Raw genomic sequence first — 26,271 nt, 5'->3', positions numbered from 1 at the left:
TTCCCTTCCTAGATCCTGAAATTAGTCATTTCTATTATTATAGACTTGCACAAAATAGACTTAAACTTAGGAATTGTATTCTCCCTTCTATAAAAACTTCAGCTAAGTAGTATTGTATTTTGCTGATTTTTTACAGATCCCTACATTTCATATTTTCCAAATTTTTATGTTTTTTCTTTATTTTACTTGTTTATTAGATTTTTTGAATTGAACATTTTCATTCTTATCAATGTAGGCATTTAACGCAACAAAGTTTCTTCTGAGCACCACTGTAGCTGTTTCTGATAGATTACGATTTGTCTTGTCTTTAATAAGCTTATTACCTTGAAATGCTGCAGATACTTTCTATTCATTGTATTTCTCTTTGACCCAAGAGTTTTTAATAGAGAACTTTAAATTTCTAAGTAAATGGACCATTGTGTATGCGTGTTATTGATTTCTAGTTATCATAGTTCAGGTTTCCTCTAAAGCAGACTCTAAGAAAAGGTATTTAAGTGAGAGTTGTATATTTGGGAGGTGATCCCAGGAAGCATAATGAAGGACTAAGGAGGGGGCAAAGGATGACTATATAACTGTTCCAAGCAATGGTGCCCCATTCCACTTAGCACACTATGCAAGACTCAAGAAAACGTATTAATACTTCAGAATGGCCCCTTGTCTCTACATTCATGGAGTTGAGGAAACTGTGATATTCACTCAACACTTGTTAGTACCTCAATGGTGGAAGGTTCCTCCTAACTTGTAGCCTGACCTGCCTGCTAGCAGAGAAATCTTTCCTCTCCAATGAAGGCTTCAGGAAGAAAGTTGAGGAAAACCTGAGGCATATGGAACACCTGTCTGCTGGTTACCTCTTGTGCAGGCCAGGTTGGGGTATGGGTGACAGTATCCACAGCATGGGCTACTCAAGTTTTAGTTTGCTGCTGATTGTGCTATTTATTCATTTTTCCTTCTTTTTAAAAAATATAAGAGATGCCAATGCTTGAAAATGTTCATATGCTATAAAAAATTCCATAGTATTCAGTGACAGATTTTAGCAAGTATCTGTTGTTTAGTTGCTAAGTCACATACGACTCTTTTGGAGTCACATATAGACTCCATGGACTATAACCTGAGAGTCTCATGAACAGAGGAGATCTTTTCCCACGCAAAAAGATTGGAGTGGGTTACCATTTCCTACTCCTATTCCTGACCTAGTAATCCAACCTGCATCTCCTGCATTGGCAGGTGGATTCTTTACCACCGAGTCACCAGTAAGGCAGGACACGATTTTTGTGTCTCTTCTTTATACTCATTTAAAATATTTCTTTTGTTTGTTTTATCTTTCTAGGACTAGAGAAATGTGTTAAAAATCTCCTTTTATCAGTATATATCTGTTTCATTCTACTTATTTCACTTGAAATCTTTATTAGGTGGCTTGATCTTAATAACTTCAATCTTCATTGTGAATCACACTCTTTAGAATGACATTTCATTTATCTTCTCTCCTCTTTTGACCTTTTCTGTTGTAGCAATTATAGACTCACTGGAAGCTGAAAAGATACTACACATGGAGCCCACATACCCTCCACTGAGTTTTCTCCATAGTAACTACGGTACCCTGTGGACACCAGGAATTTGACATCAATATAATGTGTGCATATGGTTGGTCCTAAGTCATTTTGTCACTTGTGTAGATTTATGTAACACTATACTGGTTGAGACACAGAACTGTTCTGTCACCATAAAGACCTGTCTCCTGCTCTCTATTTTGGTTCATACGCACCGTCTCCTTACAACAATCCCTAGTCCATGGCAACCACTGATTCTCTGCTCTTCTAATTTTACACTCTAACAATGTTATATATGTGGAATCACACACTGTATGTCCTTTTGAGAATCCTGTTTTCTTTTTTTTAACACAGCAAAATTCCTTTGAGATCTAGTAAAAGTATTATATATACTAATATATATGTATTCATTTTTATAGCCAAATTGTATTGAAGAGTTTGTATCTACTACAGTTTAACTATTCAGAGAGTTGTCTCCTCTCATCCACAGGGGATATGTTACAAGACCCCCAACAGATGCCAAAAACCATGAATAGTACCCAACCCTAAATTTACTGTTTTTTTTTTTCTGTATTCATATATCTGTGCTAAATTTCAATTTATAGATTAGGTGCACTAGGAGATTAACAATAATAACCAATAATAAAATAGAACAATTATAATAATATACTATAATAAAAGTTGTGTAATGTGGTTTCTCTCTCTCAAAATAACTTATTGTACAAACTGAACGCCTTTTTCGTCTTAACCAAGCATTTATCATGCACTGTGGCTGAAATTCTTGGTAGTTTGAGAAGCAACTACAAGTGCCACTAACAATAATTTAATTTTCCTTTTTCACGATTTCAAAGAAAATTTGTTCTTAATTTAGATTTTAGCAATCTCAGCATGGGCTTCCCAGGTGGTGCTAGTGGTAAAGAACTCCCTTACAATGCAGGAGTCATAGGCTCTATCTCTGGGTCAGGAAGATCCCCTGGGAAAGGGAATGGCGATCCACTCCAGTTTTCTTGCCTGGAGAATCCCATGGACAGAGGAGCCTGGTAGGCCATAGTCTGTAGGGTTGCAAAGAGTTGGACATGACTAAAGCAACTGAGCACATGTGATCTCAGCATATGGATTGTTCAGATTGTTTTTTCTTATTAAGTTCACATCTCCCACTTTTTCACTGAAAGGAAGCACTTCACAACTTCTCTTTGGCATATCTGAATTGCCTGCCTCCCAACTCTTGCACTTTGGAGCCGTTACTAAGGAAGGTAAGGGTTGCTTGAACACTAGCCCTGCGATGGTGGTTTATGTTCTCAGTGGGTTGGGACTGCACACCATGAGATTCCACCACACTGTTCAGAATGGCATGCAATTCCAATCTTAAGAATTGTTTTTCTCTGGAATTTTTTCATTTAATATTTTTGGACAGCAGTTGACCACAGATAACTGAAACAATGAAAAGTGAAACTGCAAATAAGGGGAAACACTGTGTTGGATAACATTTTGGTTCTTTCCTGTTTTGGTTATTACAAATAAGACAGTAATTAATGGTCGAACAGGTTTCTACATGGGCAAAAGTTTTCACTTTTCTGGGTTGAATGCCCAGGAGTGTACTTTGCTGTGTGGTATGTAAGTATATGTTTAGTTTTTTAAGAAATGCCAAATTATTTCTTTGGGTAGCTGTGTCATGTTACATTCCTTGCCAGAGAATCAGAGATACAGGTTCCAGATATCCTTGCCATTATGTGATATTGCTATTTTTTAATGCAGCTGTCCTATTAGGTATGTAATATCTCATCACAGGGTCTTCCCTGGTAGCTTAGCTGGTAAAGAATCCACTTGCAATGCAGGAGACCCCAGTTCAATTCCTGGGTTGGGAAGATCTCTTGGAGAAGGGATAGGCTACCCACTCCAGCATTCTTGGGCTTCTCTGGTGGCTCAGATGGTAAGGAATCTGCCTGCAGTGTGGGAGACCTGGGTTTGATCCCTGGTTGAAAGCTCCCCTGGAGGAGGGCATGGCAACCCACTCCAGTATTTCTGCCTGAAGAATCCCCATGGACAGAGGAGCCTGGTGGGCTCCATGGGTCACAAAGAGGCAGACATGACTGAGCAACTAAACACATCTCATCATAGTCTTAAATTGTACTTCCCTAATAGTTACTGACCTTGAACATTTTTCATGTGCTTACTTAAATTCATGTATATTCTCTGTGAAATATTCATTTTTTTTTACATATATTCTAATCTGACTTTTTAAATTTACTATTGAGACTTGTGGGTTCTTTATATATTCAGTATATGAGAACTTGTCAGGTAAATAAGTTGCAGATATTTTCTCTTATCTGTAGTTTGTTTTTAAAAAATGAACTTCAGCTTTTAAAACAGTTTTAGATTTACAGAAAAGCTATGAAGATGATACAGAAACTTTCTATGTACTCATATGTACCTGTTCCTATTATTAACAAGTATATTAAATGAACTGATATTAATACATCATTTTCTTGGCTTAAAATGCAACTATATTGTGTGGAAAATATTTTAAAGGAAATATTTAGTTACATCTATCTGTTCTACTTGGTTGATAATCTCACTAATATCTTCTCTGCTTACTTACCATTTTGAGGAACATTCATTTGGTTAAAAACATACAATTATCCATCTTATTTTGCTTTTTAAAAAAATTGGGGATGTATAATTGATTTGCAATGTTGTATTAGTTTCAGGTATACAGCAAAGTGGAGCTATTATACAAATATATATAGCCAATCTCTTTTAGATTCTTTTCCTGTAAAGTATCAAATAGTGTTCCCTGTGCTATACTGTAGGTACTTACTAGTTATCTATTTTATTTAGTAGCATGTAGGTGTCAATTCCAATCTTCCAGTTTATCCCTTTCCCCCTCCTCTTACTCCTTTTATGTTATTGTTGAAATGCTAAGTTGTGTCTGACTCTTTTGGGACCCCATTGGGTGTCCATGGGATTTTCAAGGCAAGAAATACTGAAGTGGGTTTCCATTTCCTTCTCCAGGGGATCTTCCTGACCCAGGAATTGAACCTGCAGCTCCTGCCACATCTCCTGAATTGAAGGTGGGTCCTTTAACCTCTGCCCCTTACCCCCTGGTAACCCTCAATTTATTTTCTACATCTGTAACTGTATTTTGGTTTTGTATTATAAGTTAATTTGTAGTCTTCTTTTTAAGATTCCACATATAAGTGATAGCATATAATATTTGTCTTTCTCTGTCTTATTACTTCACTCAGTATGAGAATCTTTTGTTCTTTTATATGGCTGAATAATATTTCATTGCATACGTCTTTATGCACATCTTCTTTATCTGTTCCTTTATTGATGGGCATTTAGGTTGCTTCTATGTCTTGCCTATTGTGAATAGTCTTACAGTGAATCTTGGGGTGCATGTATCATTTTGAATTTTGGTTTTCTGCACATACATGCCCAGGAGTGGGTTTGTTGGATTCTATGGTAGCTTTATTTTTGTTTTTTTAAGGAAACTCCACACTATTCTCCATAGTGTCTGTACCAGTTTGCATTCCCACTAACACAGTAAGAGGGTTAATATATCATTATTAATTAAACTTTATACTGTATTCTCTGGTGACTCAGATGGTAAAGAATCTGCCTGCAATGTGGGAGGCCTGGGTTCAATCCCTGGGTTAGGAGGATCCCCTGGAGGAGGGCATGGCAACCCACTCCAGTATTTCTGCCTGAAGAATCCTCACCAACAGAGGTGCCTGGTGGGCTATAGTCCATGGGGTCGCAAAGAGTCAGACATGACTGAGCGACTAAGCACATACTATATTCAGGTTTTCTCAAGTTTTTACCAACCGTTCTTTTTCTGCTGCAGGATCCTATCCATGACCCATACTTAGTGGTCATGTCTCCTTAGACTCCTCTTGGATGTGACAGTTTCTCTCAGATTTTACCTTGTTTTGATGACTTTTTGATGACAATTTTAAGGAGTGCTGGTGTTTTGTAGAATATTTTTCTATTGGAATTTGTCATATTTTTCTCATGGTTAGACTGGGATATGGGTTTTTAGAAGAAAGATTATGGAAATAAAGTGCCATTTTTATTACATCATCTCTGTCACAATTCTGATTCTAATCACAGGAAGCCAGGTGATACTTCATAGGTTAAGGGTACAGTGCCCACAATACTCCCTTACTTCTGACACTACCTCAAGCTCTGGGTCCCCTAGGCCATCCTCTCTTCTTACCAGTTGGCTTCAAGTTTGAGGGTAGACACTATAATTTGCTGGAGCTATTCACAGAACTCAGAAAGACACTATACTTGCTATTATAGTTTTATTACAAAGGCATCACCTAAAGGTCAGTGAAAAGAGACCCATTTGGTGACCTCTTTCAATTCCCAACTGTGAAGCTTCCATGTCCTTAGGACACATCTCCCTTTGGACATATTGACATGTTTCACCACCCAGGAAGTTCACCTGAGCTGAGTCCAAGGTTGGTATTGAGGTGTTACTACAAAGGAATGATTGACTGAATCATTAACCACTAGACTAAACTCAATCTCCAGCTCCCCACCCATTTCCAGAGGTCAGGCTGATATCACAAGGCTCAAAGCCTCAACTTTGTAATCACAGTGCTGGAGCTTCTAACTCAATTTGACCAGCCCCGACTCTGAATTTCTTTAAGGGCCCATTGTGTCATCTAATTAACATAAACTCAGGCATGGCCCCAGGAGCCCACCACAAATATAAAGGCACTTCTGTTACTCTGGAAAGTCAAGTGTTTGAAGGATCCTTCCGGGAACCATGAGCAAAGACCACTCACATTCTTTTTATACAACAGGTACACATACTAATATGATTTATCACTATTGATGTAGACCATGGCTCCCTGACTGGGGTATATTTTTCATATTTCCTCACTCCAAAGTTATTCACTTTTTCCCTCCTTCTTGAACATTATTTTTCGGAAGATGTTGGCACACACAGCCCACACTTGAGTGGTGAGAAGTGATGCTCCAAAAGCTTCTGGACTACTGAGATGTATTATTTGTAATTCTTCTGCTTGGGAACTTTGTCTCTTCTACATTTTATTTATTTAATCATTTATTTATATCAGTATGAACTCATGGTTATTTATTTTATACTTTGGGTTAAAATCCAATGCTGTTGCTGCTGCTGCTAAGTCACTTCAGTCGTGTCCGACTCTGTGCGATCCCACAGTTGGCAGCCCACCAGGCTCCCCCGTCCCTGGGATTCTCCAGGCAAGAACACTGGAGTGGGTTGCCATTTCCTTCTCCAATGTGTGAAAGTGAAAAGTGAAAGTGAAGTCACTCAGTCATGTCCGACTCCCAGCGGCCCCATGGACTGCAGCCCACCAGGCTCCTCCATCCATGGTACTTTCCAGGCAAGAGTACTGGAGTGGGCTGCCATTGCCAATGCTACTTTCTTTATTTTGTGATCAAATTGTTTCAGATTTGGCCACTGGGGCTCTTTCACTTGGCTCCTATGTCCATTTGATATCCCCTTATCATTATGATATGTGTGTTTATATATGTGTGTGTGAATACTTGTTGTCTAGAAATATGAGGTGCTTCAGGCTCATCTTGTATGTTTCCAGTCTCTGTCCTGAAATCAGCCATTCTACAAGGAGTCCTGATATATTTTACTGTAGAATGAATGTAGCAACCAAGATCCAGATATCATCTGTGCTAGCTACCTCGGGAGTGTTCTCATTTCCAGGCCCTTTTGGCTGATGGAGCAAGGAAATATATGTGTGTATGCTAACCTGTAAATGTACATGTTGTTGTTCAGTCACTCAATTGTGTCTGACTCTTTGTGGCCCCATGAATGGCAGCATACCATGCTTTCCTGTCCTTCACTATCTCCCAGAGTTCGATTAAATTCATGTTTACTGAGTTGATAATGCCATCCAACCATCTCATTCTCTGTTGCCCCCTTCTTCTCCTGCCCTCAGTCTTTTCCAGCATCAGGGTCTTTTCCATCGAGTTGGCTCTTCTCATCAGGGGGCCAAAGTATTGGAGCTTCAGCTTCAGCAGCAGTCCTTCCAATGAATATTCAGGGTTGATTTCATTTAGGATTGTGTGCCTGCTAAGTCATGGCTGACTCTTTGCGACCCCATGGACCATAGCCCACTAGGCTCCTCTGTCCATGGGATTCTCCAGGCAAGAATACTGGAGTGGGTTGCCATGACCTCCTCCAGGGGATCTTCCTTACCAAGGGATAAGGCCTGTGTCTCTTATATATCCTACCATGGCAGGCAGATTCTTTACCACTAGTGCTACCTGGGAAGCCTCCATTTAGTATTGACTGGTTTGATGTCCAGGGGACTCTCAAGAGTTTTGTCCAGCACCACAGTTAGAAAGCATCAATTCTTCATTAATATTCATATATATCTAAATATTACTGTATGTGACCATCTGTATCTATATTAAGCTAAATATGAGTTCCAGCTGATGTATTCAACACTAATCCATTAACTCATAGACCTTTCTATCCTCTTTCCCTTGCTAATCTTAACTTCCCACTTCAATTAGAGAAAAACAAACTCTCTCACCATCCACCATCCACTTACTTCCTTGTTCAATTCCAGTATGTACAGAAGCATGTATAAAACTGCTAGCCAGTACCTCCATGGAATAAAAATGTATAGAGTACAGTGATGCTGTACAATACCTTCTGCCTCAAGTTTAATAACCTCTACTCATTTCTGAAGTTGTGTAACCCAGCACCTTCTCCATTCTCTCCTGTGAGACTGTTTCACACACTTATATTAGTGTTAGATTGTTCTGTCACAGTCTGCATTCATCTTAAAACCATTGGTCTTCTGAATGATTTTTAACTCACATACAGTAAGATTTGCTCAGTGCTATAATACCATGTGGACTTCCCAGGTGGCACAGTGGTAAAGAATCTTCCTGCCAATGCAGGAGACATGGGTTCGATCTCTGGGTGGGGAAGATCCTGCGAAGTAAGAAATGGCAATGCACCCTAGTATTCTTGCCTGGAAAATTCCATGGACAGAGGAGCCTGGGGAGCTACAGTCCATGGAGTAGCAAAGAACTGGACACAACTGAGCATGCACACACACATAATATCATATGTGTCTTGACAAATGAATTGTGTCATGAGTTCTCAATTACCGTATCATGGAAAACACTATGATCTGAAAATCTTAGAATCTCCTGCACTCTACCTATTTATCCACCAAAATTTCCTCTCAACTCCTGGAATCCTCTGATCATTTACTGTGGCTAAAATTTTGCTTTTCAAAATTAATTAATTAATTAATTTTTGGCTGTGCTGGGTCTTCACTGCTGCACAGCCTTTTCTCTAGCTGTGGAGAGTGGGGACTACTCTCTAGCTGTGACATGTGGACTTCTCATTCCTGTGGCTTCTCCTGTTGCAGAGCATGTGCTCTAGGGTGCATGGGTTTCAGTAGTTGGACTTTCTGGGCTCTAGAGCACAAGCTCAATCATTGTGGAACATTGGCTTAGTTGCTCCCCAGAATGTGGGATCTTCCTGCACAAGGGATCAAACCTGTGTCTCCTGCATTGGCAAGTGGATTCTTAACCACTGAGCCACCCAGGGAAGCCCCAGTTTTTTCTTTTACAAAGTGTCCTAAAATGAGAATCATACAGTATGTAGACTTCCTCTAGTCTGACATTTCATGTAGCAATATTTATTTAAATCTCTTCTGCATTTTTTTTTTGTGTGTGGCTTGATAGCTTTTTTTAACCACCCCAAAAATAGTCCATGATATAGATATAGCACAGTTGGTTTTTTTTTTGTCTATTCACTTATTGAAGGACATCTAAGTCACTTTCTGTTTTTGGTAATTTGAACAAAATTGATATGAACTTCAAGATTCAGGTTTTTGTACGCACTTAAGTTTTTAAAAAGTTGAATGAGTATTTACAAGCCTGATTCCTGGAATGATTGGTAAGATTGTGTTTAGATCTGTAAGAAAATGATAGTCTATCTTCCAAAGTGCTTTGCCACATTGAAAAATGTGTGCAGCACTCTGGCCTTCCTGGTTTCTGGTGCAACATCTGGTGTCATTTTGGTTTTCGTGTCTCTTGATGTCTGTTTTCCTTCTAGTTGTGATTTTCTTGGGTGTTGGTAAGATTAGTGATTTTCACTTGAAACCTGTGTAGTACTTGGGTATTAGGTTCTGAGGGTCTTGATCTTACTTACACCTTTTGTCATAGCAGATCTCCCCAGATACTAATCAAATGAAGAGGATTATTGCCTCTGGGATATCATTTGGGGTAGAAGTTCAGGTTTCTCTTTGCCCTTTGTATAGAGCAAGCCAGTTATTGTGTCTCTTGGACCTCTATTGACTCTCTAGGGAGGAAGACTTTTCATAGCTCATAGCTTGGGTGGGGGTCTGGCTTCCCACTAGCTCTGTGCTGATACAAGCCTGACCAGGAGAGATAGGATATGCCCTTACTGCTACGTGTTAGGTTCCTCCAACATCATGGGTGATGTGGATAAAGTCCTGATCACCACCAACCATCCTCTGACACCACCCAGCTGGAAGGATAGGAGCTGGTGGGCATGGAAGTCCAGTCTCCTCACGTTATTCTCACTGGCCGTGGGGAGGCGTGGACCATTGTTTTATGCTGGGTGGGTATGAGGAACCTAACTTCCACTTCATTCCTCTGACATCACCCAGAAGGGAATGAGATTGTTCACTTGGAGTACAAGATGTTTTTCTGTGGGGATTGGCTGGAATAGAGCATTATCATCTAAAATTTTCTGTCTTTTGAATAGAGCAAGCCGGTTGTTGAGTCTTGGAATTTTTGATTTAGCATGTTTTTTCTCTAGCACTGATCTAGGATATGAGAGGCAGAAAGGAAACCCAGGCATGTCCCTGCTGTGTTGTTCTTAGTGGAATTCCTGCTGGTCTACCTCCTTTCCACCATTTAGAATTTCCTCATACTCACTGGGTATACAGTACCAGTGGTTTTTACCTGTGCTTTGCAGGAGAACTAGGGAAAAGTATGTCATCTCCATTTTTCCAGGGGCAGAAGCATCAGTTGTAATATAATTTTCAGATTAGATTTACTATTTGTAAATATTTTCATTATGTAGATTTCTTACTCTTTTTCTCTAAGTTTCTGGCATTCATTTCTGTGCATATTTCAGAAGAATTATATGGCAGGCTGTTTCACATTCCATACAATTAATTGGCTGCTTCCTGCTGGTTCCTGTTCCTGAGGGTAGTCTATAACCGGAGGGTCTGCTTGAGCCAAGCAGAGAAGGCTAGAGATACAGCTGTACTCATGCTTTTGAGAGTGGCCCTGAGAAAAGAAGACATGGAAGTCTATGGACAGATCCTCCAGCTGCCTTACCATTTTTGTAAATCAGCTCTGAGGTATCATCTACATAATCTACCAAAGGTGCCAACTACCTTAAGTTCAAATTGCCTACAGCACTAACATACTAGTAAATGTTCCCCATGTTGGTATCTTTCCCTTCCCTGTATTACTTCCTCATTCCCAGTACTCTTGCCTGAAAAATCCCATGGACAGAGGAACCTGGTAGGCTACAGTCCAAAGGGTTGCAAAGAGTCAGACAGGACTGAGCAACTAAGCATACACATATACTATTTAATGTTTGATGAGGCTTGTCATCACTCTGGGCTTCCCAGGTGTTGCTAGTGGTAAAGAATCTGATTGCCAATACAGGAGACACAAGAGACACAGCTTTGATGCCAGGATTGAAAGATCCCTTGGAGTAGGAAATGGAAACCTGCTTCAGTGTTCTTATTTGGAAATTTCCATGAGCAGGGAAGCCTGGTGGGCTACAGTCCACGGGGCCGCAAAGAGTTGGACATGACTGAGCAACTGAGCACACACAACACCCACGCTGGGTTTAGAATCTTCTCTCAAACTATGTGCTCTCCAATGTTGTCAAGGTGGTCCATTTGTGGAGAAACCTGCTAAGGCATGTCTACCTCTAAATCAATGTATTTATGAAATCTTTAGTGCTTCTTTTTGGTTTTTTCTTTTTTCTTTTGACACAAGTGCTGGATTTTAGTTTCCCAAACAGGGATTGAACCTGGGCCATGGCAAAGAAAGCACCAAGTTCTAACTTCTAGATCACCAGAGATTTCCCCTCTTTTTGACATTCTTAATTGCTTTTCTATCATGACTGACTCACTTTTCTCCCCTGATTCTTGATCTTTTTTATTTTAGCTATTATTGTTGAATTATGAATTAAATCTATTCTTCATTGAGTCTATGAGTCAAAAAGAAAATGAGTATTCTTCTTTCAGCCTATTCTCCCCATTTCCTTTTCATTTTTGGTAATTGTATTGTTTTGCATTGTCAATACATCCAGTCTTATGTAATATTATTTACCCATTTCCAGAAATTTTAGTCTCAGTTCTACAACTAAATCAGTCCTCATTCTAGACTTTATTGTAAGTTTCTTCAATCATTTTTTGATTCTGAAGCTTGTTCTCTAGTAAGTTTTATAAGAAGTTCTTGTGGGAAAAGCAGTCCCTCAGTTCGTTCCAGTTTTGGACTCATTTATTTGTTAACTTTAATAATTAAAACTTTTTTTTTGCTGTATGTTAAAATGCATAGATTAAATTTTATAATCTTTAACATCTTGAAGATCATTCTATGTGCTTTCTGCTATAAAATGTTGCTATATAGAAATCTGATGCTAATCTTATTTTTACTAACCTTATGGTATGGTGACCTTATAGTTTATTAGCCAAAGTGGAATAATTAAAAAAAAAAAAAAGAGGGTGTTATTAATTACAATAGGACAACTTATAACAATAGGAAAACAGGGGGAGGAGCCAAGATGGCGGAGGAATAGGACGGAGAGACCCCTTTCTCTCCTACAAATTCATCCAAAGAACATTTGAACACTGAGCAAATTTCACAAAACAACTTCTGATCGCTAGCAGAAGACATCAGGTGCCCAGAAAAGCAGCCCATTGTCTTCGAAGGGAGGTAGGACAAAATATAAAAGATAAAAAGGGAGACAAAAGAGCTACAGACGGAGATCTGTCCCGGGAAGGGAGTCTTAATAGAGGAAGTTTCCAATCACCAGGAAACCCTCGCACTGGTGGGACTGGGGGAAGTTTTTGGCAATCTAACTGGGAGGAAAAATTAAATAAGGCCCACAGATTATGTGCCTAAAAGCAACTCCCAGCAGAAAAGTACCCCAGACGCCCGCACCCGCCAGCAACAAGCGGGGGCGGAACGGAGGGGAGTGGGCGGCATTGCTTAGGGTAAGGACCGGCCCAAAGAAGGGGCAACGGGGGCTTTTTAAATTGGGAAAGGACAAAAAAACGGCCCAACAATCCGGCGTTCCGAAAACAAGGGACTAAAAACTCCAAAAGACCGGATCCCTGCTGGAGGGGGGGGCGGGGGAGGGGAAAAAAAAACCAAACCCCTAAAAGGGCCACCCCCCCACACGAAACCCCGGTTTTCCTATCAAAGATTTTCCGGGCCCGGGCTGCCACGGGGCCTGGGGAAAAAGCCCTAGGGGAAATTCGCCCGCCTTTGGGGGGCCGGGGGGTCCCCGTTAAAGGCCCGGGGAAACACAAAAGAGGGGCAAAAACCGGTTTGGGGTTTCCCCCGAAAAAGGAACCCACTCCCCCACCCGTTTTTTATAAAGGGGACCCTAATTAAAAAACCCTTTAACCCAAAAACCCCTTGGGGCCAAACCTTTCTATTCCCAAAAATTTCTTTCCAAAGGGGGGTATTTTTTGGGGGGGTTTTTTTTCTGCCCCCTTTAAAAAAGGGTCACCTCCCCTTTTTTTTTTAAAATTTAAACCAAAAAAAAAAAGAAAAAAAACAAAAAACCGTTCAAAAAATCTAAAATTTTTTTTTAAGGAAAACAAATGTCCAAGGGCCAAATTTTTTTTTTTAAGGGAAAAATTTAAAATTAACGAACCAACTCCGAACAACCCCAGGTTCCCCAAAAATTTAAAATTTTTTTTTTAAAAAAAATTTTTTCTTTCCTTTTTTTTTTTTTTTATTTTTTTTTTTTGCTTTTAAAACCCTTTAACTCCTTTCCCTAACTTTCTTTTTTTTTTCTTTTTTTTTTGGGAAAAATTTTTTTTTTTTTATTTTTTCTTTTTTTTTTTACCAAAATTTTTTTTTTTTAAAATTTTTAAAAAAAAAAAAAAAAAAAAAAAAAAAAAAAAAAAAAAAAAAAAAAAAAAAAAAAAAAAAAAAAAAAAAAAAAAAAAAAAAAAAAAAAAAAAAAAAAAAAAAAAAAAAAAAAAAAAAAAAAAAAAAAAAATAAAAAAAAAAAAAAAAAAAAAAAAAAAAAAAAAAAAAAAAAAAAAAAAAAAAAAAAAAAAAAAAAAAAAAAAAAAAAAAAAAAAAAAAAAAAAAAAAAAAAAAAAAAAAAAAAAAAAAAAAAAAAAAAAAAAAAAAAAAAAAAAAAAAAAAAAAAAAAAAAAAAAAAAAAAAAAAAAAAAAAAAAAAAAAAAAAAAAAAAAAAAAAAAAAAAAAAAAAAAAAAAAAAAAAAAAAAAAAAAAAAAAAAAAAAAAAAAAAAAAAAAAAAAAAAAAAAAAAAAAAAAAAAAAAAAAAAAAAAAAAAAAAAAAAAACCCGGGGAAAAGAAACCACCAAAAGAAAAACAAACAAGATAAAAAGGCAAAATACCCAACAAAAAGGGAAACAGAAAAAAACCAATCAAAAAAAAAGGGGAAATAAATCACCAAAAGTTTTTGAAAATTTAAAACAAAAAGACCAAACAAAAAAAAAAAAAATTTAAAAAATAGGGAACAAAAAAAGATCAAAAATTTAAAAAAGGGACCTAAAAAAAAAAAAAAAGCAAAAATTTTAAAAAAAAAAAATTTAAAAAAAAACCAAAAACCAAGAGAAAAAAAAAGGGAAAAAAAATTAAAAAATAAAAAAAAGGGTAAATAAAAAAAGGGGGGAAAAAAAAAAAAAAGATAAAAAAAAAAGGGAAACCCCGGGGGCCCTTTGGGGAAAAAACCCCCCCAAAAATTTAATAAGGATAAAGAAAAAAAAAAAAAGGCCATAGAATTCCCCGAGGAAATGGAAAATTAAAAATTGGGAAAAAAGCCCCCCAAGCCAAAAAAAGACCCCAAAAAAAGGAAAAACCCAAGGCAAAAAAAGCCATTTTAAATTTAAATCAAAAAAAAACAAAAAAAAATTTAAAAGAAAAAAAAAAAACCCAAAAAAAAAACCCAAAAGAAAAAACACAAATAAACCCCCAGCAAAAAAACAATTTTAAATTAAAAAAGAAAACACAAAAAATTAAAACCCAGAAAGCCATTAAAAAGGGAAAACCAAAAATTTTCAGACAACAAAAGAAAATTCAGCCCAAAAAAGCTCTTCAAAAATACTAAATTTTTACAAACAAAAATGGTGAAAACCCCCCCAAAAAAACAAAAAAAAGGAACGGGCCCAAACCAAAAAATCCAAAAAAAAGGGTTTTTCCCCCCCAAAACCAAAAGAAAAACTCAAAACAAAAACCCCCAAAAAAACTTTAAAAAAACCTAAACAAGGAATCAAAAAAAGGGAAGGGCGGGAAAAAAACCAAAAAAAAAGACCCAAAAGGCAAGTGCTTCAAAAAAAAAAATTTAGGTTTTAAAATGGGGGTGGAAAAAAACAAAAAAGGACCCAAAGAAAAAGGGGATCAACCCAAAGAAGAAAAACTTAAAAAATTTAAAACAAAAACCCCAAAAATTTTAAGGAAAGTCAATAAAGAAAAATTAAAATAAACAAAAATTTTTGGGAACAAAATACCCCACCAAAAGGGAAAATCAACTAAAAAAAAAAAACAAAAAAAATTTAAAAGGTCCCAAAGGAAGAAAAACTAAAAAATTTAAAAAAGGGAACCCCCCCAAAAAATCAACCCCCTTTTTCAATCAAGGAAATTCCCAAAAATCACACCTCCTAATCACGGAAATTCAAAAAAAGTTTTAAAATCCCATATCTTTTCTGCCAAAGTCAAAATTGATTAAATTCGGAAAAATTTTTAAAAACAAAATAAAACTAAAAAAAAAATTTTAAAAAAAAAAAAAAAAAGTAAAAAAAAAAAAAAAAAAAAAATAAAAAATTAAAATAAAAAAAAAACCAAAACCAAAAAAAAAGGAAAAAAATTGATTAAAAGGCCTCCCTCAAAAAAAAAAAAAAAAATTCAAATAAATAACCAAAACCCCCCAAAGCAACGAAAAGAAAAATGAAGAACCCCGGGGTTTGTAGAAGGGAAAAAATCTTTAAAAATTGGGGAGAAATAAATCAAAAAAAACTAAAAAATCAAAACCCCCCAAAAACACAAAGCTAAAAGCTGGTTTTTTGAAAAAAATAAACAAAAATTACAAACCATTAGCAAAACTCATAAAAACAAAGGGGGGAAAAAACCAAAAAATTTAAAAAAATTAGAAAAAAAATAAGATCACAACAGACAACACGAATACAAAATCATAAAAACTACTACCCCGCAGCTCTAGCCAATAAAATGGACAATTGGAAAAAATGGACAATTCTTGAGAAGTATAACTTTGCAAAAATAACCAGAAAAATGAAGACTTAACAAACCCCTCCAAAAAAAAGAAAAACGAAACTGTAAACAAAATCTTCACAAAAAAGACCCCCGACCAAAAGGCTTACAGTGAATTCTACCAAAAATTTAAGAAAAGCAATGCCATCTTTCTCAAACTCTCCAGAAAATTGCAGAAGAAGGTAAACTTCCAAACTCATTCTATGAGGCCACCGTCACCCTAATTCCAAAACCAGACAAAGATGCCACACAAAAAGAAAACTACAGGCCAATATCACTGATAAACATAGATGCAAAAATCCTTAACAAAATTCTAGCAAACAGAATCCAACAACATATTAAAAAAATCATACACCATGACCAAGTGGGCTTTATCCCAGGAATGCAAGGATTCTTTAATATCCACAAATCAATCAATGTAATACACCACATTAACAAATTGAAAGATAAAAACCATATGATTATCTCAATAGATGCAGAAAAAGCCTTTGACAAAATTCAACATCCATTTATGATTAAAACTCTCCAGAAAGCAGGAATAGAAGGAACATACCTCAACATAATAAAAGCTATATATGACAAACCCACAGCAAGCATCACCCTCAATGGTGAAAAATTGAAAGCATTTCCCCTGAAATCAGGAACAAGGCAACAGTGCCCACTCTCACCACTACTATACAACATAGTTTTGGAAGTGTTGGCCACAGCAATCAGGGCAGAAAAAGAAGTAAAAGGAATCCAGGTAGGAAAAGAAGAAGTGAAACTCTCTCTGTTTGCAGATGACATGATCCTCTACATAGAAAACCCTAAAGACTCTACCAGAAAATTACTAGAGCTAATCAACGAATACAGTCAAGTTGCAGGATATAAAATTAACACACAGAAATCTCTTGCATTCCTATACACTAACAATGAGAAAACAGAAAGAGAAATTAAGGAAACAATACCATTCACCATTGCAACAAAAAGAATAAAATACTTAGGAGTATATCTACCTAAAGAAACAAAAGACCTATACATAGAAAACTATAAAACACTGATGAAAGAAATCAAAGAGGACACAAAGAGATGGAGAAATATACCTGTTCATGGATTGGAAGAATCAATATTATCAAAATGGCTATACTACCCAAAGCAATCTATAGATTCAATGCAATCCCTGTCAAACTACCAACAGTATTTTTCACAGAACTAGAGCAAATAATTTCACAATTTGTATGGAAATACAAAAAACCTCGAATAGCCAAAGTAACCTTGAGAAAGAAGAATGGAACTGGAGGAATCAACCTGCCTGACTTCAGACTATACTACAAAGCCACAGTCATCAAGACAGTATGGTACTGGCACAAAGACAGAAATATAGATCAATGAAACAGAATAGAAAGCCCAGAGATAAATCCACGAACCTATGGTCACCTTATCTTCGACAAAGGAGGCAAGGATATACAATGGAAAAAAGACACCCTCTTTAACAAGTGGTGCTGGGAAAACTGTCAACCACCTGTAAAAGAATGAAACTAGAACACTTTTTAACATCATACACAAAAATAAACTCAGAATGGATTAAAGATCTAAATGTAAGACCAGAAACTATAAAACTCCTAGAGGAGAACATAGGCAAAACACTCTCCGACATAAATCACAGCAGGATCCTCTATGACCCACATCCCAGAATTTTAGAAACAAAAGCAGAAGTAAACAAATGGGACCTAATGAAACTTAAAAGCTTTTGCACAGCAAAGGAAACTATAAGCAAGGTGAAAAGACAGCCCTCAGATTGGGAGAAAATAATAGCAAGCGAAGCAACAGACAAAGGATTAATCTCAAAAATATACAAGCAACTCCTCCAGCTCAACTCCAGAAAAATAAATACCCAAACAAAAAATGGGCCAAAGAACTAAACAGACATTTCTCCAAGGAAGACATACAGATGGCAAAAAACACATGAAAAGATTCTCAACATCACTCATTATCAGAGAAATGCAAATCAAAACCACAATGAGGTACCATTACATGCCAGTCAGGATGGCTGCTATCCAAAAGTCTACAAGCAATAAATGCTGGAGAGGGTGTGGAGAAAAGGGAACCCTCTTACACTGTTGGTGGGAATGCAAATTAGTACAGCCACTATGGAAAACAGTGTGGAGATTTCTTTAAAAACTGGAAATAGAACTGCCATATGACCCAGCAATACCACTTCTGGGCATACACACCGAGGAAAGCAGATCTGAAAGAGATACGTGCACCCCAATATTCATGACAGCACTGTTTATAATAGCCAGGACATGGAAGCAACCTAGATGCCCATCAGCAGACGAATGGATGAGGAAGCTGTGGGACATATACACCATGGAATATTACTCAGCCATTAAAAAGAATTCATTTAAATCAGTTCTAATGAGATGGATGAAACTGGAGCCCATTATACAGAGCGAAGTAAGCCAGAAAGATAAAGACCATTACAGTATACTAACACATGTATATGGCATTTAGAAAGATGGTAATGATAACCCTATATGCAAAACAGAAAAAGAGACTCAGATGTATAGAACAGACTTGTGGACTCTGTGGGAGAAGGCGAGGGTGGGATGTTTCAAGAGAACAGCATTGAAACATGTATATTATCTAGGGTGAAACAGATCACCAGCCCAGGTTGTAGGCATGAGACAAGTGCTTGGGCCTGGTGCACTGGGAAGACCCAGAGGGATCGGGTGGAGAGGGAGGTGGGAGGGGGGACCGGGATGGGGAATACATGTAAATCCATGGCTAATTCATTTCAATGTATGACAAAAACCACAAAAAAAAAAAATAAAAAATAAAAAAATAAATTGTAAAAAGAAAAAAAACCAATAGGACAACAGATTATTTTTTCATGGAATGAGTATATATAGATTCTAAAATGTTTTACTAGGTTTTCTCTTCATGTTAACCATACTGGATCAAATTTTGTAGGTACATAATATATCCTTCAAATATGGATCAACTTGTATCTGCAAATCTTTTTATCAGGAAATTTTCCTTGAATTATAGTCTTAAATGTTTGTTCTGTCCCATTGTTTTGTTTTTCTTCATTGGAGCCATCCATTAGATGCTTGTTGGCTGTTCCTTGTCTGATGCTGCCTGCTGGCCAGCACTGAGGAAAGGTCGCAGGGCAGCCCAGCACCTAGACTTCAGCCCAGCTTGTCTCGCTCTGTCCACCTCCCTCTCGCTCTCCCTCATATCTCTCTATTTCCCTCTACTGTCCTTCCTGTCTCCCTCTCTCTCCCCTGCTTTCATCCCTCTGTCTCTGCTTCCCTCTCTGTTTTCTCCCTCTTTATGCCTCTCTCTGCTTTTCTCTCTGTTTCTGTTTGCCTTTGTTGTTGTCTCTCTTTTTCTCCTCTCCCTCTTTTTCTGTCTCTGTTTTTCTCTATTTCTCTCCCCGTGTCTCTCTTTTCTCTCTGTGTCCCTCTCTCTCCATCTCAGCTTCTAATTCTGTCTCTCCTCTGTCTCTGTCACCCCAGCTCGGTGCTGAGTTTATACATCCATAGGAATCTCAGCAGATGTTCTCAAGGTTTCTGCAGTTACACAGGTGAATGAACAGTTATCTTTTATCTGCTCTGTGTTCAACCTTTTGAAAGTCAGCAAGATTCTCCAGGGCCAGGCCAGCTCAGATTTAACAGTATTCAAAAGTCATTACCCAGTGATCCTTGGAAAGAAGGAATGTTGTAACTCTGCCTTGAAATTCTAAAGAGAAAGTCAACTCACTGGCCCTGATAATTTACACACATTTGGATGCATAATAAAATTGTATTCATGACCATGGAATTGTTACCTATGCTGATGTTTTAATTAATTTATTTATTTATTTTACTTTACAACATTGTATTGGTTTTGCCATACATTGACTTGAATCCACCATGGGTGTACATGTGTTCCCCATCCTGAATCCCCCTCCCACCTTCCTCCCCATCCCATCCCTCTGGGTCATCCCAGTGCATCAGCCCCAAGCATCCTGTATCATGCATCAAATCTGGACTGGTGATTCATTTTACATATGATAATTTACATGTTTCAATGCCATTCTCCCAAATCATCCCACCCTCGCCCTCTCCCACAGAGTATACTACCCAGAGCAACCTATAGATTCAATGCAGTCCCTATCAAGCTACCAACGATATTTTTCAGAGAACTAGAAAAATAATTTCACAATTTGTATGGAAATACAAAAAACCTCGAATAGCCAAAGCAATCTTGAGAAAGAAGAATGGAACTGGAGAAATCAACCTGCCTGACTTCAGTCTCTACTACAAAGCCACAGTCATCAAGACAGGGTGGTACTGGCACAAAGACAGAAATATAAATCAATGGAACAAAATAGAAAGCCCAAAGATAAATATACTGATGTTCTAGAAAAACATCAGAACTCATTTCTTCCTAGTGCAAAATTCTACAATAATTTAATATGACAAAAATAATGCTTTATTGATGTAAGTAATGGAATGAATAACATGATCAATGGTCCATTCATTATTGTCTTGTTATTGTTAACTCAGTAAAGAGGATTTCTGATTGTTGTCAAACTGCTACAAACATTGAGTTGCCCCAGACTTTAAGATTTAATGCCCAAGGTAGCTATTCTAGCCTGCTGGTGGCTATGGCATCTGGTAAAAATGATGAGGAAATTGGAAGTAGTGGGTAGTTGTGAATTAGGAGGCACTATTATACATTTGGAAAGAAGCAGAAACCAAACCAAGGAATAGTTTGCAGAATGGCGAGGAACTCTTCAGGGAGAGAATAAATGTATTGGATTGGGTTGGAGTTGTTTGAGGAGTATGAGATGGGAATTAACCACTGAAAAATATACAATGTGGAAAAAAGAAAAAAAACTGGCAGAGGAAAGGAAACAACAACAACAATAATAACCACATGAGTAGAACTTGACATTATTCTCAATGCCCACTGGAAAGGAAATAATGGTGAAAGCCAAGTCTTCCTAGGAACAAACAAGGATGACAAAATAGCACAATGAGCTGCTGTCCACCAGGTGTTACAGGGTATAGAGTAGGACATGAATGTATAGAAACACACAGTTGGAGAAAATAAAAACTGGATCAGAGTAGGCTCATCGACTGAACACTGTCTTCTTTAGTTCTGAAGGGTCTTACTCACAAAGACCAGGAGACATGACATTAACACACAGGATTTGTCAGTAATGCAAACCTAAGAGAGTCCCGTAGAGGCCATAAAATGTAATCCAGAGACCTTACTAGCTAACACCAGTCACGAGGCCAAGAGCAGGAAGAGCAGGACACCTGGGCTTTGTAAGCAGGACTTCTGTCTGATTCTGAACACATTTCTTAACCTCACCCTGTTGTAGCCTCCACCCTGTAAAAGGAGGCAAGGCCACCTCCTGGAAAACCTTTGCAAGAAATAGATAATCTAATACATGAGGTTCCTGGGGGAATTTCAGACCTGTGCATACTGCATGGTAGTTACTAAGGGTGATTAGAAATTAACTAGGACAGATAGGTAGCAGAGTCAAAAACTTTAATTCCACTAAAACTCAGACGTACAGAGAAAATGTGTTGTCTTTCTTTATATTAGAACTCTTAGCATTTCTTTGGAGTCCCCACTCACTGATTATCAGGAGAATAAAATTAAGTATCTTCTCCAAATTGACTCAACCCAAGCTATGGTTTAAATAAACAGTTTAAAATATTCAGCCTGTCATTTGGGTAAAAAATGATAAATTTCCTCAAAGTAGAATGTGTTTTAAGTAACTTTATGCCTCTGTCATAAACAAAGTAGATTAAAGCAACCTCACCTCATACATAAACCGGTGGATTTGAAATCATATCAAATCAATACACCACACAGGCTTTGACAGCAGACATGGCTTTCTCACAATTCTGGAGAATGAAGTCCCAGCTTCAGGTCTAGCTTCCAGGTAGCGGCTCTCTGCTGAGTGCAGATGGCTGCCTTCTCCCTGTATTCTCATGGGGCAGAGAGAGCTCCGTTCTCTTCCTCTATCATAAGGGCACTAATCCAGCAAGAGGGCCCCATGCTCATGACCTCATCTAAACCCAGTCGCCTCTCCGAGGCCCCACCTTCTACACCATCCCTCTCAGGGTTAGAGCTCCAGTATATAAATTTTGAGAGGACCCAAACATTCAGCCCATAACAATAGATATAGAACAGGAGCTGGGATTTCGAGATCCCTAAGCATCCTCACAAGTATTCAGATCTGCTTACGACCTAAATTACACTGAATACAGCAGGTGTTGGAGGACTTGAAAAGGGATGAGCAGCTGCATTTCCGGGGCCCAGTTCCTCCAGGGAGAGCATGGGGCAGCCCCGGGGGAGGGATTCATTACCCAGATCAGGTTGTGGCAGAAACAGGGGGCCTTTGTTCTTCCCCCTCCCCTACTTTCCCCTCCTCCTCTTCCCCTGCGCACTCCTTCCTCCCTCTCGCTCCCCTCCCATCCTCTCCCCTCCCTCTCTCCCTACCTTGCCCTTCCATTCAGTGGACACTTTATCTTCCCTTTTCCTTTCTCCTCCCACTCAGGATCCTAAAACTGAAAGGTGTTCTTCACATCTGGTGGCCGCATTCCATGTGGAGGGAAAGGAATCTGTTCTTGACAATCCTGGTGGCTTCTCCAGGACCAGAGAAGGCTCACTTGGAAACAGAGGGCTTTGGCTTGGTTGTGTCTGGCACTGGAGGCAAAACTGAACATTCCCACCCATCCTTGCCACTTCTTGTCATTTTGTATTTTTTAAAAACTAGCCATCAGCCTGGTACTAGGAATTCTAGCCAGGGAACTTAGCCAAGAAAATTAAACAAAATGCACACAGAATGGAAATTTTATGTATTTAAAAAACCCTAAGAAATAAGATAAAAAATTGATTGGAACTAATGAGTTCCCAAAGTTTTCAGGATAAAAGTCACCATTTTCCCAGGTGGAGTTAGTGGTAAAGAAACTGCCTGCCAATGTAGGAGATACAAGATATGCAGGTTCAATCCCTAGGTCAGGAAGATCCCCTGGAGGAGGAAATGGCAACCCAGTGTTCTTGCCTTGACAGAGGAGCCTGGTGGGCTACAGTCCACGGGGTGCAGAGAGCCAGACATGACTGAGCAACTAAGCAGCAGAATACTAAGCAACAGCAGCAATGGTTAATTCACAATTAAATTAAGAAAACAATTCCATTTACAGCAGCATCAAAAATAATCAAGTCTTTAGGATTATATTTAGTGAAAGAAGTGTAAGACCTATACACTGAAAACTATAAAATGTCAAAATAAATGAAAGAAGACCTAGATAAATATATATCCTATATTCATGGATTAGAAGATTCAGTAATGGTAAAATGATTCAGTTCAGTTCAGTTCAGTTCAGTCACTCAGTCGTGTCCGACTCTTTGTGATCCCATGAATCGCAGCACGCCAGGCCTCCCTGTCCATCACAAACTCCCAGAGTTCACTCAAACTCATGCCCATCGAGTCGGTGATGCCATCCAGCCATCTCATCCTCTGTCACCCCCTTCTCCTCCTGCCCCTAATCCCTCCCAGCATCAGGGTCTTTTCCAATGAGTCAACTCTTTGCATGAGGTGGCCAAAGTACTGGAGTTTCAGCTTCAACATCAGTCCTTCCAATGAACACCCAGGACTGATCTCCTTTAGGATGGACTGATTGGATCTCCTTGCAGTCCAAGGGACTCTCAAGAGTCTTCTCCAACACCACAGTTCAAAAGCATCAATTTTTTGGTGCTCAGCTTTCTTCACAGTCCAACTCTCACATCCATACATGACCACTGGAAAAACCATAACCTTGACCAGATGAACCTTTGTTGGCAAAGTAATGTCTCTGCTTTTTAATATGCTCTCTAGGTTGGTCATAACTTTCCTTCCAAGGAGTAAGTGTCTTTTAATTTCATGGCTGCATTCACCATCTGCAGTGAATTTGGAACCCCCAAAAATAAAGTCTGACACTGTTTCCACTGTCTCCCCATCTATTTCCCATGAGGTGATGGAACCAGATGCCATGATCTTACTTTTCTGAATGTTAAGCTTTAAGCCAACTTTTTCGGTAATACTCCCCAAATTGCTTTATAGATTCAACACGATCCTCAATAAAATACCAGCCACATTTTCAATAAATTGACCAGCTTATTCAAAATCCAAATGAAATTGCAAGGAATACAGTCCAGTCAAAACAATCTTGAGGAAAAAAATTGGAGGACTCGGGACAACTGGACATCCTCATGCAAAAGAGAAAGATGATTTAAACTATTTATGCCAGATACAAAAATTAATTCTAAATTGATCATAAATGAAAATGCAAGAGCTAAACATGCAAAATTCTTAGGAAAAAAGATAGGAGTAAGCCTCCATGAACTTATGTTAGACAATGACTTTTTGATAAAACACTAAAAGCACAAACAACAAATTTTACTTATCTTTAAGACAATAGTTTTCTTGGATTAGTCACATTTTAAGCCCCCATACTAATATTAAATATATTTATCCAAATATCAAGGCTTAAATTATATCACTTGCACTCTGGTGGGAATTACACTGTTACTCTTGAAACCACAGCAGGATAGGAGTCTGTAGGTTGAGACCCTAATTCTGGAAGACTTGGTGAGACTATGAGGAAGATTCTAATCTATGTGTATTTTCTACTTGTTTATATATATTTTTCTGTCCCTTGTTTACACAAGTAATCATTTAAGACAAAAAACATGGTTTTTAATTTAAATCTCTTCAGAAGGCTGCTCATCATACTGAAGAGTTAGAAAGCTGTCTTCAGTTATTGGCCTGCCTTGTAATTTGAACAAATTTGAACCTGCATTCACTGCAAAGGCTGGTTTGCCTTTCATTATCATTTGATCTCTCATGTGGGGAAAAGCATTGCTGCAGCCTGCAAGCATTAGAATTTTTAATATTTGCCTAAGGATGTTAGAAGGTGGGGTATTGAATGACAACTCACAGACAAATATAGATAATTTAGCTGCTTGTTTCACAGTCTTGGGTTGTCCAATATCTATTGCTAATCACATACTTAGTCAAGCATATTCTTTCCTGGTAATTTGTTGTTGATGTTCAGTCTCTAAATCGTGTCTGACTCTTTCTGACCCCATGGACTACAGCATGCAAGGCTCCTTTGTCCATAAGATTATCCAGACAAGAATATTACTTATATAGTATATTGACTTGCAGCACTGTAGAAGTTTAAAGTATACAGCACGATGATTTGACTTACATATATCATAAAATGATTATCATAGTCATCTTCACAATCATGAAATAAAAATGTCACAAGAAAAATATTTATCAATTTTAAAGGTGATATTGGAAAAAGTAGAAATTGACATGTAAAAGATCAGGATAGGTTTTTTGCGACTTCATTCTCTTATTCATTCCTAATTTATTTATTTTGCTTTGCTTGCTTCAAACTTTTCTTCTGCAACCACTTCCCTCAGCCTTCTTAGACTTGAAGAGAGTTAGGGCCTGGCTCTGGATTAGTCTTTGGCTTAAGGTAACATTGTAGTGGGTCTGATTTTCTCTCCAGACCACTCATTTAGCAATATCAACAATAAGACTGTTTCACTTTCTTACCATTCTCAAGTTCACTGGAGTAAGACCCTTCATTTCCTTCAAGAACTTTTCCTTTGCATTTATAATTTGTCTAACTATTTGGCTCAAGTGGCCTGGCTATTGGCCCCTGTTGGCTTTTGACATGTCTTCCTCATTTAGCTTAACATTTCAAGCCTTTGAATTAAGATTTTTGCAAACCTTCCTTTCACCTGAACACTTAGGGTCCATTGAAGGGTTATTAATAGATCTACTTTCAATATTCTTGTGTCTTAGGAAATAGGGAGGCCTGAGAAGAGGAAGAAAGTCAGGGAAATGACCAGTCAGTACAGCCATCAGAACATACACAATATTCAGGAGTTAAATTCAGTCTTACCTTTGCTTGGTTTGTGGCTCCCCCAAACAATTACAATAGTAACATCAAAGATCACTAGATTACTGATCACAGATACCATAGCAACAACATAATGAAAAATATTTGAAATATTGTGAAAATTACAAAATGTGACAGACACACAAAGTGAATGCTGTTGGAAAATTGGTACTGACAGACTTAGTTGACACAGGGTTGCCACAAACCTTCAATTTGTTAAAAAAAAATGCAATATCTGTGAAGCTCAATAAAGTGAAGGGCAATAAAATGAAATATG

This window comes from Odocoileus virginianus, chromosome 1 (genome assembly GCF_023699985.2).
Source record: "Odocoileus virginianus isolate 20LAN1187 ecotype Illinois chromosome 1, Ovbor_1.2, whole genome shotgun sequence".
Lineage (NCBI taxonomy): Eukaryota > Metazoa > Chordata > Mammalia > Artiodactyla > Cervidae > Odocoileus > Odocoileus virginianus.
This window is presented reverse-complemented; position numbering follows the sequence as displayed.